Genomic DNA, 20,148 nt, shown 5'->3' on the forward strand with positions numbered 1-20,148 from the left:
GGGAGAGGCGTCCATCCATGATGTGTACAGGTAAGATAGTCTAGCTTGCTACATTTTCAGATATTACACATTTCTAATTTTGAAAGAAAGTCATTTTCATTTCAAGTTAATGTGTACTGTTAACTAGCTAGCTAACATTAACTGGCTGGCACTCCAGCTAACGTTACGTGTATTATTCGTATCTCAGAGCCATTTGCTTGGCTAGTCATAGCCTAATATTAGCTAGCTAACATTAAACCTGGTTGGTTAGCTACCTGCAGATTCATGCAGGGTAGTAACATCATGAGTTGGGATTATGGTTCATTGTTTAATTATGGGTTATGGTTCACGTCTTAATAAAAGACTCCACTCTGCAAGTAACCATTTCAATAGAATGTCACTGCGACAACTGCTGATAGCCAGAGCAAACTTCCCAGCAACGTCTATCTACTCCAATTTCAGAGCACTCTCGTCTGAGTGCAGAATTAGAGGTCAACCAATGATGATTTTTCAACGCCGATACCGATTATTGGAGGACCAAAAAAGCCGCTACCGATTAATCGGCCGATTTTGTTGCTGTTGTTGTAATACAATTACAACAATACTGAATGAACATTTATTTTAACTTAATATAATACATAAATTAAAATCAATTTAGCCTCAAGTAAATAATGAAACATTTTCAATTTTGTTTAAATAATGCAAAAACAAAGTGTTGGAGAAGAAAGTAAAAGTGCAATATGTGCTATGTAAGAAAGCTAACGTTTAAGTTCCTTGCTCAGAACATGAGAACATATGAAAGCTGGTGGTTCCTTTTAACACGAGTCTTCAATATTCCCAGGTATGAAGTTTTAGGTTGTAGTTATTATAGGACTATTTCCCTCTATACCATTTGTATTTCATTAACCTTTGATTATTGGATGTTCTTAATAGGCATTTTAGTATTGCCAGTGAAACAGTTTTGCTTCCGTCCCTCTAGTTAGCGCGCGCTAACTAGCTAGCCATTTCACATCGGTTACACCAGCCTCATCTCGTGAGTTGATAGGCTTGAAGTCATAAACAGCGCAATGCTTGACGCACAATGAAGAGCTGCTGGCAAATTGCACAAAAGTGCTGTTTGAATGAATGTTTATGCGCCTGCTTCTGCCTACCACCGCTCAGTCAGATACTTGTATGCTTGTATGCTTAGTCAGATTATATGCAACGCAGGACACGCTAGATAATATCTAGTAATATCATCAACCATGTGTAGTTAACTAGTGATTATGATTGATTGTTTTTATAAGATAAGTTTAAGATAAGTTTAATGCTAGCTAGCAACTTACCATGGCTTACTGCATTTGCGTAACAGGCAGTCTCCTTGTGGAGTGCAACGAGAGAGAGGCAGGTCATTATTGCGTTGGACTAGTTAACTGTAAGGTTGCAAGATTGGATCCCCCGAGCTGACAAGGTGAAAATCTGTCATTCTGCCCCTGAACGAGGCAGTTAACCCACCAAAACTGTCAAAATATTGTCTGTGAGTATAACAGAACTGATATTGCAGGCGAAACCCTGAGGAAAATCAAAACAGGAAGTGGCTTCTATTTTGAAAACTCCATGTTCCATAGCCTCCCTTTGCTGGGTTTAAAGGGATATTAACCAGATTCCTTTTACTATCGCTTCCTCAAGGTGTCAACAGTGTTCAGACAGTTTCAGGCTTTTATTTTGAAAAATGAGCCAGAATGATAACATCGCCTCAAGTGGTCACATGAGTTTTGCTTGTGCAACAGAATTTGGACAGCCATTGTTTTCCCCTCTCCTACTGTGAAAGACATTTGCGGTTGATATATTATTGATTATATATTTTGAAAACAACCTGAGGATTGATTATCAAAAACTTTGACATGTTTCTGTGGACATAATGGAAACTATTTGGAATTTTCATCTGCGTTGTCGCTCTTTCCTGTGGATTTCTGACCATAAATGCCTCCGTTTGTTTGTCGCGTTTGGATATAAATATCAGCTTTATGGAATAAACATAACATTTGTTGTGTAACTGGGAGTCTCGTGAGTGAAAACATCCGAAGATAATCAAAGGTAAATGATCAATTTGATTGCTTTTCTGATTTGTGACCGAGCTACCTGATGCTAAGTGTACTGATGCTAAGTGTACTAGTGTGATCGATAAATTTACACAAACTCTTGGATTGCTTTCGCTGTAAATCATAATTTCAAAATCTGACACGACAGGTGGATTAACAAAAGGCTAAGCTGTGTTTTCCTATATTGCACTTGTGATTTCATGAATATAAATATTTATAGTGTTATTTATTGTATGTAATGCTATGCTATTCAGCGGTTGTTTATGACACTTATCCCGATAGGGGGATTGCAGCCATAACTGACTTGCCTAGTTAAATAAAGGTATACAAAAAAAAAAAAAAATAAAATAAACAAATAAAATCGGCATATCGGCGCCCAAAAATACAGATTTCCGATTGTTATGAAAACTTAATCGGACCTCTATGCAGAATAACTGATTTACGAACGCTCAACACACGTTGACTATTGCCGTGTCAGTAAACGTTGGCAAAAAAGCGAAAATTGTTGCCAGCAGCACAGTTGAAGTCACCAACGCTCTGGATAACATAACAGCCTAACCAGCTCTGCTAGGGTGAGTAAAATGGTCCATGAGCTGTTCTGTAATTTGTGTCTGGGAATAACTAGGAAGCTAGCCACCGTTAGCTTGGGTGCTTGACTGTTAGGACGAACGCTCAGATCAAACCTTCAAGAGATGGCTAAAGCTTAAGAGCGTGTGAACAATGCTGCATGTGTGTAGACAATGAAGAGCTCTTCAGTAGGTACCAAAATATTCATTTTGAACCTCAAATGTGAGGTTACAAGTTTATCAACTTTCAAAGCAGAATTACTTTCCCATCATCCATCGTGGAGGCAGGTAGCCTAGTGGTTAGAGTTTTGGGCCAGTAACCGAAAGGTTGCTGGATGGAATCCCCATTTTCAAATTTTGCTACATAAGACCGAATCAAGGTGTCACAAATGTTCCGAATCCCCAGAGAAGGAAACAAGCACATACTTCTTAGCATCATGGCTGCAGCATTACTACAGAAAAAACAGATATTACCTCCGCAATGTTATTTTATTCCTATAGCGGATCGCCGGGACTGCATTTTGCATTCTTAACCAACTCGCGGGACTACACTATGTTCAGTCATGTTACCTGAATGGCTAGCTAGCTAACAACCTGGTAACTTGACCAGTATATTTTCTGGAAACTGTGCGGTGGCATTTTCCCCACATGGGCCAGCCCCCTATCAATTTGAGTTCTGGCCAAAGAGCTTCAGCCCCTTGCCATCTACACCACAGTAGAACAGTCTACCCCAGACCCTTAACATGGCCTCGACATCACAGAACAGATAAATGAAGAACCCCAAGCCCAGGGGACCTCCTCCTAGCACCCCCGTAAGCCCCCCTGATAGCCCTCCTCCCACTGAGGACACACACAAGCCACTGATTGTACTCCTTATGGACTTAAATGGCAAATACACTGTATATACAAAGCCATGTGGACACCCCTTCAAATGAGTGGATTGGGCTATTTCAGCCACACCCGATGCTGACAGGTGAATAAAATCAAGCAAAAAGTCATACAATCGCCAACGACAAACATTGGCAGTAGAATGGCCTTACTGAAGAGCTCAGTGACTTTCAACACCGTCATAGGATGCCACCTTTCCAACATGTAACATTGCTGTCAAACCTGTCAAAAGTCCTGACCTCAATCCCATCGAACACCTTCGGGATGAATTGGAACGCCGACTGCGAGCCATGCCTAATTGCCCAACCTCACTAATACCTCAATAATGCTCGTGGCTGAACAGAAGCAAGTCCCTGCAGCAATGTTCCAACATCTAGTGGAAAGCCTACCATGAAAATACTTCTACCCTGCTACCATACAGCGGGTGACTGATCCTCAAAACCAAATGTTTACCAGGTCCACCACTCCACCAAGGACTTAAACAGCCTTTACGACCAGGTCCACCTATAAAAGGCAGCAGTGCTCAGAACCGAATCGCCCTCAACACAGGAGCAACAGATCAATAGACACCCTGCCCGGACCTTTTTCTTTTTGTATTTTTTATATAACCTTTATTTAACCAGGCAAGTCAGTTAAGAACAAATTCTTATTTACAATGACGGCCTAGGAACAGTGGGTTAACTGCCTTATTCAGGGACAGAACGACAGATTTTTACCTTGTCAGCTTGGGGATTCGATGGAGCAACCTTTCAGTTACTGGCCCAAAGCTCTAACCACTAGGCTACCTGCCGCCCTAAACAGGTGTATAAAATCGAGCAAAAAGCCATACAATCTCAATCGACCTATGAGACACTCTCGCAGACCTGCGGGACCTAGAGGACCCACGCCGAGAGGACCTACATTCCGACCACAGCATCACCAGCCACATCCACACCCCTGTGACAAGAGATGAAAAGAATCTGCCCACTCCATCAAGCAATGGGGGCAACAACACAGGGCATCCACGGGACCTCATGGAACCATGGACCGCACCTGCAGAAACTGGACAACAGGGAGAAGCAGAGGAGATACCTATCATAGACTTCTATCAGCTGACACTTGACATACCACCTACGCCACCTCCAGTGGTAGAAACAACCAGCTGGTATGATTGAGTGGAATCAGCCAACAGTAACACGGAAGCAGCAATGTGGGAGTCAGTAGTGCATGACCTTAAAGGTTAATAATAGGAAGCTTCCGTTTAACACACAGGCCTAAGGTTACGTAGGTCTACAGCCCCAGTGGGAACTTCCCCTGTAAAAAAGGTATATAAAGAGAACAGAGATCATAAGGCAGTATGATCCTCACTAACATATGAAACAGACTTCATATGGAGAATCATCATAGGTAAATTTCCTATTGCACTATACGCTTTTTGATAGAGTAAAACAATATTTTGAGAACCGGATAATTGTGCTTAAGTACTTATTGGGTCATACTCTGAAGAAGCTGGTTGAATCTTGTGAACCCGACTGAGTCTCCGAAAAACAGAGGTCTAACCACCTCTTGATCACATAGACAAAGCGGGCGTTCGCATTTTTGACACCAGAAACCAGAGGTGACTAGCAATTCAAGGAAAAACAGCCAAGTACCAGTTACAATATATTGAGTCCATACACAGAGTTGGAAGTGTATAGAGATATTGGAATTCGGAATCTAGCGTCATAGCTGCGAGAATACCGATTACGGGAAAGTGACCAAGGGGCTGAGCATTTAAGGTAATTGAACTATTTTTGCTATTTAGTCAATATTGTTAGAAGTGTTAACGCATTTAAAGTTTTGCAATATTATCTGGCATAGCTTAAAGCATTAAGGATTGATTGAGCATTATTGTTGTATTGAGACACTGTATAACCATTGAATTGTAATGATGTGTATAAGACAAAAAACAGAGTGACTTAATAAAAGCTTGAAACTTTGACAACTAGGCCAGATTAACGATCTGGAGAGCAAACGCCTTTGACACTCTCACTGAACAGAAAGTGACCCTGGTTATAGGTTAAAGTGATTGCACTAAAGAATATTTCATTGTGTGGACAATAATATATTTTTAAGAGAGTCAAAACATATACCAATACTAGTTTCCGAGTGACTACCAGCTGACAAGCATAATAACTACTAGGAGTTGTTATTAGGTATTGATATATACATAGGTAAAGATAACTTGAAAGTAAGGAAATATAGGAGGAATCCATAACGCTTAAGAATATTTAAATAGGAGTATATCTATCCAAGACCTCATACTAGACCGGAAAATAAGGGAGTGACAACGTGAACGAAGGAACAAACCCAACTCACGCGAAGGGCCCTTACAAATAAATAGAAGGGTTGGTAGAGCCGCACGGCTAGGCCCTTGTTACACCGAAGTAACTAAAGTCCCAAAGTACTCTGCCCAGCCAGAGGACGGGGTAGAGGCTTTTGCTGCAGGCATTGGGCAAAAGTCAGCACCGTGACACCCCCCACCAATCAATACCTCCCCAAACCAACCATGTCCACACCCTCAGATGATCAGACCAATGCCCCTCCTGCCCACCCCATGCTCCCCACTCCTGCAAACGAGAGCCTCAACATTCTGACAGTTGTGAGGCTGATGCGTCATTTCCGGTCACAACTTGTAGACTTGTTTACATGCTGCTGTGCGGTTTGTTGCTAAACTTACTTTGCTACCAGCCAACTTCACAGATTCTACTTTTTAATTACAGTTTAATATTTTTTTTAAAATCCCCTCGCTCAACTTTTTCACCCCGGACGGTTTATCTGGACATGGTTCTACAGGACCTCCACCAACCGAAGCTAAGTAGTAGCATTAACATTATGCCTTCTAATTGCAGTCTCTGTACTCATAATATACAGGAGAATAGCCGTCCTGCAAGCCCAGCTTCAGACGCAATCGTTAGGCAAGGGTAATTTCAGTGTAGGAAAGGATGAAACAGCATCTGTGCCACCAGTAAGTACAGATAGTAGTATAAATCCCCTCTCACAGTCCCCGCAGCCGGACAACTTTCTCATGGCTTCTGGAGGGAAATGCTGTCAGAATGCTCAACCGGTGTCGCTCATTCAGCTGACAGAAACTTTCAACTGATTTTCCCCAATAAGCAAAGGGTTGGAGTCAGAGGCTGAGCTTTCTCTGGTCTCCTCCTCCCGTTACGGTGTCTGAGACGCCGAAGCCTCCCACCATTAGCTCTGACAAATTGATAACCCTAGTCATTGGCAACTCCATTACCCGTAGTATTAGACTTAAAATGAATCATCCAGCGATCATACACTGTTTACCAGGGGGCAGGGCTACCGACGTTAAGGCTAATCTGAAGATGGTGCTGCCTAAAGCTAAAACCGTCGAGTGTAGAGAGTATAGAGATATTGTCATCCACGTCGGCACCAACGATGTTAGGATGAAACAGTCAGAGGTCACCAAGCACAACATAGCTTCAGCGTGTAAATCAGCTAGAAAGATGTGTCGGCATCAAGTAATTGTCTCTGGCCCCCTCCCAGTTAGGGGGAGTGATGAGCTCGACAGCAGTCTCACAACTCAATCGCTGGTTGAAAACTGTTTTCTGTCCCTCCCAAAAAATAGAATTTGTAGATAATTGGCCCTCTTTCTGGGACTCACCCACACAGTCAGTGTAGTCAGCTCAGCTATCCCCATTGAGACCGTGTCTGTGCCTCTATCTAGTTGTGCAAAACTAAACATGGCAGTATTCGCCTTAGCAATCTCACTGGAATAAAGACCTCCTCCATTCCTGACATTATTGAAAGAGATTGTGATATCTCACATCTCAAAATAGCTTCTTCAGGCAGAAATCTGCATCCTGTAGCTCCAACTCCAAAAAGTTCTGGGAGACTGTGAAGTCCATGGAGAACAAGAGCACCTCCTCCCAGCTGCCCACTGCATTGAGGCTAGGTAACACGGTCACCACCGATAATTCCCATGATTATCGAAAACTTCAACAAGCATTTCTCAACGGCTGACCATGCCTTCCGCCTGGCTACTCCAACCTCGGCCAACAGCTCCGCCCCCCCTGCAGCTACTCGCCCAAGCCTCTCCAGGTTCTCCTTTACCCAAATCCAGATAGCAGGTGTTCTGAAAGAGTTGCAAAACCTGGACCCGTACAAATCAGCTGGGCTTGACAATCTGGACCCTCTATTTCTGAAACTATCCGCCGCCATTGTCGCAACCCCTATTACCAGCCTGTTCAACCTCTCTTTCATATCGTCTGAGATCCCCAAGGATTGGAAAGCTGCCGCAGTCATCCCCCTCTTCAAAGGGGGAGACACCCTGGACCCAAACTGTTACAGACCTATATCCATCCTGCCCTGCCTATCTAAGGTCTTCGAAAGCCAAGTCAACAAACAGGTCACTGAACATCTTGAATCCCACCGTACCTTCTCCGCTGTGCAATCTGGTTTCCGAGCCGGTCACGGGTGCACCTCAGCCACGCTCAAGGTACTAAACGATATCATAACCGCCATCGATAAAAGACAGTACTGTGCAGCCGTCTTCATCGACCTTGCCAAGGCTTTCGACTCTGTCAATCACCATATTCTTATCGGCAGACTCAGTAGCCTCGGTTTTTCGGATGACTGCCTTGCCTGGTTCACCAAGTACTTTGCAGACAGAGTTCAGTGTGTCAAATCGGAGGGCATGCTGTCCGGTCCTCTGGCAGTCTCTATGGGGGTGCCACAGGGTTCAATCCTCGGGCCGACTCTTTTCTCTGTATATATCAATGATGTTGCTCTTGCTGCGGGCGATTCCCTGATCCACCTCTACGCAGAGGACACCATTCTATATACTTCCGGCCCATCCTTGGACACTGTGCTATCTAACCTCCAAACGAGCTTCAATGCCATACAACACTCCTTCCGTGGCCTCCAACTGCTCTTAAACGCTAGTAAAACCAAATGCATGCTTTTCAACCGTTCGCTGCCTGCACCCGCACGCCTGACCAGCATCACCACCCTGGATGGTTCCGACCTTGAATATGTGGACATCTATAAGTACCTAGGTGTCTGGCTAGACTGTAAACTCTCCTTCCAGACTCATATCAAACCAGACTCATATCAAACATCTCCAATCGAAAATCAAGTCAAGAGTCGGCTTTCTATTCCGCAACAAAGCCTCCTTCACTCACGCCACCAAACTTACCCTAGTAAAACTGACTATCCTACCGATCCTCGACTTCGGCGATGTCATCTACAAAATTGCTTCCAACACTCTACTCAGCAAACTGGATGCAGTTTATCACAGTGCCATCCGTTTTGTCACTAAAGCACCTTATACCACCCACCACTGCGACTTGTATGCTCTAGTCGGCTGGCCCTCGCTACATAGTCGTCGCCAGACCCACTGGCTCCAGGTCATCTACAAGTCCATGCTAGGTAAGCTCCGCCTTATCTCAGTTCACTGGTCACGATGGCAACACCCAACCGTAGCACGCACTCCAGCAGGTGTATCTCACTGATCATCCCTAAAGCCTACACCTCATTTGGCCGCCTTTCGTTCCAGTTCTCTGCTGCCTGTGACTGGAACGAATTGCAAAAATCGCTGAAGTTGGAGACTTTATTCTCCCTCACCAACTTCAAACATCTGCTATCTGAGCAACTAACCGATCGCTGCAGCTGTACATAGTCTATCGGTAAATAGCACACCCATTTTTACCTACCTCATCCCCATACTGTTTTTATTTATTTACTTTTCTGCTCTTTTGCACACCAATATCTCTACCTGTACATGACCATCTGATCATTTATCACTCCAGTGTTAATCTGCAAAATTGTAATTATTTGCCTACCTCCTCATGCCTTTTGCACACAATGTATATAGACTTCTTTTTTTTCTACTGTGTTATTGACTTGTTAATTGTTTACTCCATGTGTAACTCTGTGTTGTCTGTTCACACTGCTATGCTTTATCTTGGCCAGGTCGCAGTTGCAAATGAGAACTTGTTCTCAACTAGCCTACCTGGTTAAATAAAGGTGAAATCAAATAAAAAAATGGCTACTTAATGTTAGATCCCTCACTTCCAAGGCAGTTATAGTCAATGAACTAATCACTGATCATAATCTTGATGTGATTGGCCTGACTGAAACATGGCTTAAGCCTGATGAATTTACTGTGTTAAATGAGGCCTCTCCTCCTGGTTACTAGTGACCATATCCCCCCGCGCATCCCGCAAAGGTGGAGGTGTTGCTAACATTTACGACAGCAAAAATGACTCAGTTTTTTTCTTTTGAGCTTCTAGTCATGAAATATATGCAGCCTATTCAATCACTTTTTATAGCTACTGTTTACAGGCCTCCTGGGCCATATACAGCATTCCTCACCGAGTTCCCTGAATTCCTATCGGACCTTGTAGTCATAGCAGATAATATTCTATTTTGGGTGATTTTAATATTCACATGGAAAAGTCCACAGACCCACTTCAAAAGGCTTTCGAGCCATCATAGACTCAGTAGGATTTGTCCAACATGTCTCTGGACCTACTCACTGCCACAGTCATACTCTGGACCTAGTTTTGTCCCTTGGAATAAATGTTGTGGATCTTAATGTTTTTCCTCATAATCCTGGACTATCGGACCACCATTTTATTCCGTTTGCAATCACAACAAATATTCTGATCAGACCCCAACCAAGGATCTTTAAAAGCCGTGCCATAAATTCTCAGACAACCCAAAGATTCCTAGATGCTTTTCTAGACTCCACCTACCCTAGACATCTGAGTACAAAAACCAGTTAACCCACCTAACTGAGGAACTCAATTTAACCTTTAACCCTAGATGCAGTCACACCCCTAAAACAAAAAACATTTGTCATAAGAAACTAGCTCCCTGGTATACAGAAAATAACCGACCCCTGAAGCAAGCTTCCAGAAAATTGGAACGAAAATGGCGCTACACCAAACTGGAAGTCTTCCGACTAGCTTGGAAAGACAGTACCGTGCAGTATCGAAGAGCCCTGACTGCTGCGCGATCATCCTATTTTTCCAACTTAATTGAGGAAAATAAGAACAATCTAAAAATGTATTTTTCAAACTGTCGAAAAGTTAACTAAAAAGCAGCATTTACCCAAGAGAAGATGACTTTCACTTGAGCAGTGATAAATTCATGGACTTCTTTGACGAAAAGATCATGATCATTAGAAAGCAAATTACGGACCCTGCTAGAAAAAGCTGTTGCGCAGCAACTCACTGCCTTCCTGAAGACAAACAATGTATACGAAACGCTTCAGTCTGGAATTAGACGCCATCAAAGCACTGAGACTGCACTTGCGAAGGTGGTAAATGAGCTTTTAATGGTGTCAGACCGAGGCTCTGCATCTGTCCTCGTGTTCCTAAACCTTAGTGCTGCTTTTGATACCATCGATCACCACATTCTTTGGAGTGATTGGAAACCCAAATTGGTCTACACGGACAATTTCAGGCCAGGTTTAGATCTTATCTGTCGGAAAGATATCAGTTTGTCTCTGTAGATGGTTTGTCCTCAACTGTAAATGTCGGTGTTCCTGAAGCCTCCGTTTTAGGAAACAATGTTAACTTTTACTGCTATGCGGATGACACACAGCTGTACATTTCAATGAAACATGGTGAAGCCCCAAAATTGCCCTCCCTGGAAGCCTGTGTTTCAGACATAAGGAAGTAGATGGCGGCAAATGTTCTACTTTTAAACTTCGAACAAAACAGAGATGTTAGTCCTAAGTCCCAAATAACAAATAGATTTTCTGTTGAATCTGACAATTAATCTTGATGGTTGTACAATCGTCTCAAATAAAACTGTGAAGGACCTCGGCGTTACTTTGGACCCTGATCTCTCCTTTGACGAACATATCAAGACCATTTCAAGGACAGCTTTTTTCCATCTACGTAAAATTGCAAAAATCAGAAATCTTCTGCCCAGGTTAGACTACTGCAATGCTCTACTTTCCGGCTACCCGGATAAAGCACTAAATAAACTTCAGTTAGTGCTAAACACGGTTGCTAAAATCTTGACTAGAACCAAAAATGTTTATCATATTACTCCAGTGCTAGCCTCTCTAAACTGGCTTCCAGTTAAGGATAGGGCTGATTTCAAGGTTTTACTGCTTTTTTGCCCTGTCCAGGGGTATCGTCAGAGTATTTCTCCTGTCTTATCCGGTGTCCTGTGGGAATTTAAGTATGCTCTCACTCACTCCCTCCCTCTCCTCCCCCGCCTTTTTTCTCTCTCTCACCTACTCTCACTCTCCTTCACAGGAACATTTTACATCTGGCTAGAAATGAATAAGGAAATGATCTCAACAGAGAAAAATGTCCTCCTGTGTGCTAAATAATGTATATCTCCTCAATAGTATCCCCTTTACTTTAATTTCTTTAATGAAGACCGCTTCTCCATCCTGGAGGGGGAGATCAATCATCTCCAGGCCCAGGGACATGTTCTAGTCTGTGGCGACCTAAATGCCAGAACCGGACAAGAACCTGACACCCTCAGCACACAAGGGGACAAACATCTACCTGGAGGTGACAGTATTCCCTCCCAAGACAGAACTATGACAAAACAACCAAAAACAGGACACAACTCCTGTAGCTCTGTCACACACTGGGTCTTAACATAGTCAGATCACAGCAAAATCAGTCTTCCTGAACAGAGCAATACTCAATCATGACTCAAAGCCAAAGGAACTGCATAACATTAAGAAATGCTATTGATGGAAGGAAAGTAGTGTAGAAACCCACTAAAAACAATTAGGCAACAACAATTTCAATCCCTTTTAGACAACTTCCTGGACAAAGCATTTCACTGTAATAGTGAAGGTGTAAACTTAGCTGTAGAAATTCTAAACAGTATATTTGACCTTTCGGCAGACAACTGTCACGGCCGGCGAAGGAAGAGGACCAAGGTGCAGCGTGGTGAGCGTACATTTTCTTTTATTTATAGAAATGTGGCCAACAAAACAAGAAACAAAGAAACAACCATGAAGCTTAACAGGGCTATAGTGCCACTAACAAAGATAACTACCCACACTGAAAGGAGGAGGGGAAAAAAGGGCCACCTAAGTATGATTCCCAATCAGAGACAACGATAGACAGCTGTCCCTGATTGAGAACCATACCCGGCCAAAACATAGAAATAAAGAAACATAGAAAACAAAACATAGAATGCCCACCCCACATCAAACCCTGACCTAACCAAAAAGAGAAATAAAATGTCTCTCTAAGGTCAGGGCGTGACAACAGCCTAAGAAAATTAAAAACAATGACAAATGGTTTGATGAAGAATGCAAAAATCTATGAAAGAAATTGAGAAACCTATCCAAACAAAATACAGAAATACACTACGGAAAAAAAGAAGGAACAGCATGAGAGAAATCAGCTCAATGGAATTGAGAATCCATAGAATCTAACCACTTCTGGGAAAATAAGAACATTTAAACAAACAAACACAAAGAGCTGTCTTTCCAAAACGGAGATGTATAGATAAACCCCTTCTACAATGTTTTTGGCTCTATAACAACGAACAAACAGCAAAAACATACACATTTGAAATGACAAATCTTAGAATCAGCTATTAAATACTACCAAGTACAGAAAATCAAAAGAAATCAGCCAAGACCTAAGGAAAAATGTTTTAGACCTCGACAAGTCTGGTTCATCCTTTTTTTAAACATTTTTTTTTAGTAGCTACTATCTTGTCTCATCGCTACAAATGCCGTACGGGCTCGGGAGAGACGAAGGTTGAAAGTCATGCGTCCTCCGATACACAACCCAACCAAGCCACACTGCTTCTTAACACAACGCGCATCCAACCCGGAAGCCAGCCACACCAATGTGTCGGAGGAAACACCGTGCAACTGGCAACCTTGGTTAGCGCGCACTGCACCCGGTCCGCCACAGGAGTCGCTGGTGCGCGATTATACAAGGACATCCCTACCGGCCAAGCCCTCCCTAACCCGGACGACGCTAGGCCAATTGTGCGTCGCCCCATGGACCTCCCGGTCGCGGCCGGTTACGACAGAGCCTGGGCGCGAACCCAGAGTCTCTGATGGTCTGGTTCATCCTTTAAGCTATTTCCAAACTCCTGAAGGTACCACGTTCATCTGTACAAACAATAGTACGCAAGTATAAACACCATGGGACCACGCAGCCGTCATAACGCTCAGGAAGGAGAAGCGTTCTGTCTCCTAGAGATAAACGTACTTTGGTGCTAAAAGTGCAAATCAATCCCAGAACAACAGCAAAGGACCTTGTGAAGATGCTGGAGGAAACAGGCACAAAAGTATCTATATCCACAGTAAAACGAGTCCTATATCGACATAACCTGAAAGGCTGCTCAGCAAGGAAGAAGCCACTGCTCCAAAACCGCCAGTAGTAGTATAGTAGTAACAGTAGTAACAGTAGTATAGTAGTAGTAACAGTAGTAACGGTAGTAACAGTTTGTCCGAACCTTTGTCCGGACCTCTGGCAGTCTCTATGGGGGTGCCACAGGGTTCAATTCTTGGACCGACTCTCTTCTCTGTATACATCAATGATGTCGCTCTTGCTGCTGGTGAGTCTCTGATCCAACTCTACGCAGACGACACCATTCTGCATACTTCTGGCCCTTCTTTGGACACTGTGTTAACAACCCTCCAGGCAAGCTTCAATGCCATACAACCCTCCTCCCGTGGCCTCCAATTGCTCTTAAATACAAGTAAAACTAAATGCATGCTCTTCAACCGATCGCGGCCTGCACCTGCCCGCCTGTCCAACATCACTACTCTGGACGGCTCTGACTTAGAATACATGGACAACTACAAATACCTAGGTGTCTGGTTAGACTGTAAACTCTCCTTCCAGACCCACATCAAACATCTCCAATCCAAAGTTAAATCTAGAATTGTAGTAACAATCGCAACAAAGCATCCTTCACTCATGCTGCCAAACATACCCTTGTAAAACTAACCATCCTACCAATCCTCGACTTCGGCGATGTCATTTACAAAATAGCCTCCAATACCCTACTCAACAAATTGGATGCAGTCTATCACAGTGCCATCCGTTTTGTCACCAAAGCCCCATATACTACCCACCATTGCGACCTGTACGCTCTCGTTGGCTGGCCCTCGCTTCATACTCTTCGCCAAACCCACTGGCTCCATGTCATCTACAAGACCCTGCTAGGTAAAGTCCCCCCTTATCTCAGCTCGCTGGTCACCATAGCATCACCCACCTGTAGCACGCGCTCCAGCAGGAATATCGCTCTGGTCACCCCCAAAACCAATTCTTTGTTTGGCCGCCTCTCCTTCCAGTTCTCTGCTCCCAATGACTGGAACGAACTACAAAAATCTCTGAAACTGGAAACACTTATCTCATTCACTAGCTTTAAGCACCAGCTGTCAGAGCAGCTCACAGATCACTGCACCTGTACATAGCCCACCTATAATTTAGCCCAAACAACTACCTCTTTCCCTACTGTATTTATTTTATTTTATTTATTTTGCTCCTTTGCACCCCATTATTTTTATTTCTACTTTGCACATTCTTCCACTGCAAATCTACCATTCCAGTGTTTTACTTGCTATATTGTATTTACTTTGCCACCATGGCCTTTTTTGCCTTTACCTCCCTTCTCACCTCATTTGCTCACATCGTATAAAGACTTGTTTCTACTGTATTATTGACTGTATGTTTGTTTTACTCCATGTGTAACTCTGTGTTGTTGTATGTGTCGAACTGCTTTGCTTTATCTTGGCCAGGTCGCAATTGTAAATGAGAACTTGTTCTCAACTTGCCTACCTGGTTAAATAAAGGTGAAATAAAATTAATAAATAAACAGTAGTAACAGTAGGAGTAGAGGAATTACAGTCGGAGTATAGTAGTAATATTATAATAGTCATACTATTATAGTAGTAGTAGATTAGTAGGAGTAGTAGTTGTCGTAGTTTAGTAGTAGTATTTTAGTAGTAGTATAGTAGTTGCAGTTATACCTGCACTCACGGCTACACTTGGTGTAACGTCTGCTCCCGCTCTTCCCCCCTCTGGCACTTGAGGACGCCAGGCTGCCCTGCATCACTCACTCCTATCATCCATTACGCACACCTGCCTACCCTCGTCACGCGCATCAGCGATATTGGACTCACCTGGACTCAGTCATCACCTGTTTATTACCTCCCCTATATGTGTCAGTTCCCTGCTCTGTTCACCTGGACTCACTCATCACCTGTTTATTACCTCCCCTATATGTGTCAGTTCCCTGCTCTGTTCACCTGGACTCACTCATCACCTGTTTATTACCTCCCTATATGTGTCAGTTCCCTGCTCTGTTCACCTGGACTCACTCATCACCTGTTTATTACCTCCCCTATATGTGTCAGTTCCCTGCTCTGATCACCTGGACTCACTCATCACCTGTTTATTACCTCCCCTATATGTGTCAGTTCCCTGCTCTGTTCACCTGGACTCAGTCATCACCTGTTTATTACCTCCCCTATATGTGTCAGTTCCCTGCTCTGATCACCTGGACTCACTCATCATCTGTTTATTACCACCCCTATATGTGTCAGTTCCCTGCTCTGTTCACCTGGACTCACTCATCACCTGTTTATTACCTCCCCTATATGTGTCAGTTCCCTGCTCTGATCACCTGGACTCACTCATCACCTGTTTATTACCTCCCCTATATGTGTCAGTTCCCTGCTCTGATCACCTGGACTCACTCATCACCTGTTTATTACCATCACCCCCTATATGTGTCAGTTCCCTGCTCTGTTCACCTGGACTCACTCATCACCTGTTTATTACCTCCCCTATATGTGTCAGTTCCCTGCTCTGTTCACCTGGACTCAGTCATCACCTGTTTATTACCTCCCCTCTATGTGTCAGTTCCCTGCTCTGTTCACCTGGACTCAGTCATCACCTGTTTATTACCTCCCCTATATGTGTCAGTTCCCTGCTCTGTTCACCTGGACTCACTCATCACCTGTTTATTACCTCCCCTATATGTGTCAGTTCCCTGCTCTGTTCACCTGGACTCACTCATCACCTGTTTATTACCTCCCCTCTATGTGTCAGTTCCCCCTGCTCTGTTCACCTGGACTCACTCATCACCTGTTTATTACCTCCCCTATATGTGTCAGTTCCCTGCTCTGTTCACCTGGACTCACTCATCACCTGTTTATTACCTCCCCTATATGTGTCAGTTCCCTGCTCTGTTCACCTGGACTCACTCATCACCTGTTTATTACCTCCCCTATATGTGTCAGTTCCCTGCTCTGTTCACCTGGACTCACTCATCACCTGTTTATTACCTCCCCTATATGTGTCAGTTCCCTGCTCTGTTCACCTGGACTCACTCATCACCTGTTTATTACCTCCCCTATATGTGTCAGTTCCCTGCTCTGTTCACCTGGACTCACTCATCACCTGTTTATTACCTCCCCTATATGTGTCAGTTCCCTGCTCTGATCACCTGGACTCACTCATCACCTGTTTATTACCTCCCCTATATGTGTCAGGTCCCTGCTCTGTTCACCTGGACTCACTCATCACCTGTTTATTACCTCCCCTATATGTGTCAGGTCCCTGCTCTGTTCACCTGGACTCACTCATCACCTGTTTATTACCTCCCCTATATGTGTCAGTTCCCTGCTCTGATCACCTGGACTCACTCATCACCTGTTTATTACCTCCCCTATATGTGTCAGTTCCCTGCTCTGATCACCTGGACTCACTCATCACCTGTTTATTACCTCCCCTATATGTGTCAGGTCCCTGCTCTGTTCACCTGGACTCACTCATCACCTGTTTATTACCTCCCCTATATGTGTCAGGTCCCTGCTCTGTTCACCTGGACTCACTCATCACCTGTTTATTACCTCCCTATATGTGTCAGGTCCCTGCTCTGTTCACCTGGACTCACTCATCACCTGTTTATTACCTCCCCTATATGTGTCAGTTCCCTGCTCTGATCACCTGGACTCACTCATCACCTGTTTATTACCTCCCCTATATGTGTCAGGTCCCTGCTCTGTTCACCTGGACTCACTCATCACCTGTTTATTACCTCCCCTATATGTGTCAGTTCCCTGCTCTGATCACCTGGACTCACTCATCACCTGTTTATTACCTCCCCATATGTTCAGGTCCCTGCTCTGATCACCTGGACTCACTCATCACCTGTTTATTACCTCCCCTATATGTGTCAGTTCCCTGCTCTGATCACCTGGACTCACTCATCACCTGTTTATTACCTCCCCTATATGTGTCAGGTCCCTGCTCTGATCACCTGGACTCACTCATCACCTGTTTATTACCTCCCTATATGTGTCAGTTCCCTGCTCTGATCACCTGGACTCACTCATCACCTGTTTATTACCTCCCCTATATGTGTCAGGTCCCTGCTCTGATCACCTGGACTCACTCATCACCTGTTTATTACCTCCCCTATATGTGTCAGTTCCCTGCTCTGATCACCTGGACTCACTCATCACCTGTTTATTACCTCCCCTATATGTGTCAGGTCCCTGCTCTGATCACCTGGACTCACTCATCACCTGTTTATTACCTCCCCTCTATGTGTCAGTTCCCTGCTCTGATCACCTGGACTCACTCATCACCTGTTTATTACCTCCCTATATGTGTCAGTTCCCTGCTCTGATCACCTGGACTCACTCATCACCTGTTTATTACCTCCCTCTATGTGTCAGGTCCCTGCTCTGTTCACCTGGACTCACTCATCACCTGTTTATTACCTCCCCTCTATGTGTCAGGTCCCTGCTCTGATCACCTGGACTCACTCATCACCTGTTTATTACCTCCCCTATATGTGTCAGTTCCCTGCTCTGTTCACCTGGACTCACTCATCACCTGTTTATTACCTCCCCTATATGTGTCAGTTCCCTGCTCTGATCACCTGGACTCACTCATCACCTGTTTATTACCTCCCCTATATGTGTCAGTTCCCTGCTCTGATCACCTGGACTCACTCATCACCTGTTTATTACCTCCCCTCTATGTGTCAGGTCCCTGCTCTGTTCACCTGGACTCACTCATCACCTGTTTATTACCTCCCCTATATGTGTCAGTTCCCTGCTCTGTTCACCTGGACTCACTCATCACCTGTTTATTACCTCCCCTATATGTGTCAGGTCCCTGCTCTGTTCACCTGGACTCACTCATCACCTGTTTATTACCTCCCCTCTATGTGTCAGTTCCCTGCTCTGTTCACCTGGACTCACTCATCACCTGTTTATTACCTCCCCTATATGTGTCAGTTCCCTGCTCTGTTCACCTGGACTCACTCATCACCTGTTTATTACCTCCCCTATATGTGTCAGGTCCCTGCTCTGTTCACCTGGACTCACTCATCACCTGTTTATTACCTCCCCTATATGTGTCAGTTCCCTGCTCTGTTCACCTGGACTCACTCATCACCTGTTTATTACCTCCCCTATATGTGTCAGTTCCCTGCTCTGATCACCTGGACTCACTCATCACCTGTTTATTACTCTCACCTGGACCCTCATCACCTGTTTATTACCTCTATGTGTCAGGTCCCTGCTCTGTTCACCTGGACTCACTCATCACCTGTTTATTACCTCCCCTATATGTGTCAGTTCCCTGCTCTGATCACCTGGACTCACTCATCACCTGTTTATTACCTCCCCTATATGTGTCAGGTCCCTGCTCTGATCACCTGGACTCAGTCATCACCTGTTTATTACCTCCCCTATATGTGTCAGTTCCCTGCTCTGATCACCTGGACTCACTCATCACCTGTTTATTACCTCCCCTATATGTGTCAGGTCCCTGCTCTGTTCACCTGGACTCACTCATCACCTGTTTATTACCTCCCCTATATGTGTCAGTTCCCTGCTCTGATCACCTGGACTCACTCATCACCTGTTTATTACCTCCCCTATATGTGTCAGTTCCCTGCTCTGTTCACCTGGACTCACTCATCACCTGTTTATTACCTCTGTTCCCTGGATATGTGTCAGTTCCCTGCTCTGTTCACCTGGACTCACTCATCACCTGTTTATTACCTCCCTATATGTGTCAGTTCCCTGCTCTGATCACCTGGACTCACTCATCACCTGTTTATTACCTCCCCTATATGTGTCAGGTCCCTGCTCTGTTCACCTGGACTCACTCATCACCTGTTTATTACCTCCCCTATATGTGTCAGGTCCCTGCTCTGATCACCTGGACTCAGTCATCACCTGTTTATTACCTCCCCTATATGTGTCAGTTCCCTGCTCTGTTCACCTGGACTCAGTCATCACCTGTTTATTACCTCCCCTATATGTGTCAGTTCCCTGCTCTGATCACCTGGACTCACTCATCACCTGTTTATTACCTCCCCTATATGTGTCAGTTCCCTGCTCTGTTCACCTGGACTCACTCATCACCTGTTTATTACCTCCCCTATATGTGTCAGTTCCCTGCTCTGTTCACCTGGACTCACTCATCACCTGTTTATTACCTCCCCTCTATGTGTCAGTTCCCTGCTCTGTTCACCTGGACTCAGTCATCACCTGTTTATTACCTCCCCTCTATGTGTCAGTTCCCTGCTCTGATCACCTGGACTCACTCATCACCTGTTTATTACCTCCCCTATATGTGTCAGTTCCCTGCTCTGTTCACCTGGAC

The 20,148-nt window shown here is 44.4% G+C and overlaps 1 protein-coding gene across 1 annotated transcript in view; it reads right to left on the reverse strand.

Annotated features, from left to right (window-relative positions):
- mia (MIA SH3 domain containing) overlaps positions 1-20,148 on the reverse strand; it is a 31,658-nt gene that overhangs the window by 7,660 nt on the left and 3,850 nt on the right. The window lies entirely within an intron of this gene.

Source organism: Oncorhynchus tshawytscha, linkage group LG30 (genome assembly GCF_018296145.1).
Source record: "Oncorhynchus tshawytscha isolate Ot180627B linkage group LG30, Otsh_v2.0, whole genome shotgun sequence".
Taxonomy (NCBI): domain Eukaryota; kingdom Metazoa; phylum Chordata; class Actinopteri; order Salmoniformes; family Salmonidae; genus Oncorhynchus; species Oncorhynchus tshawytscha.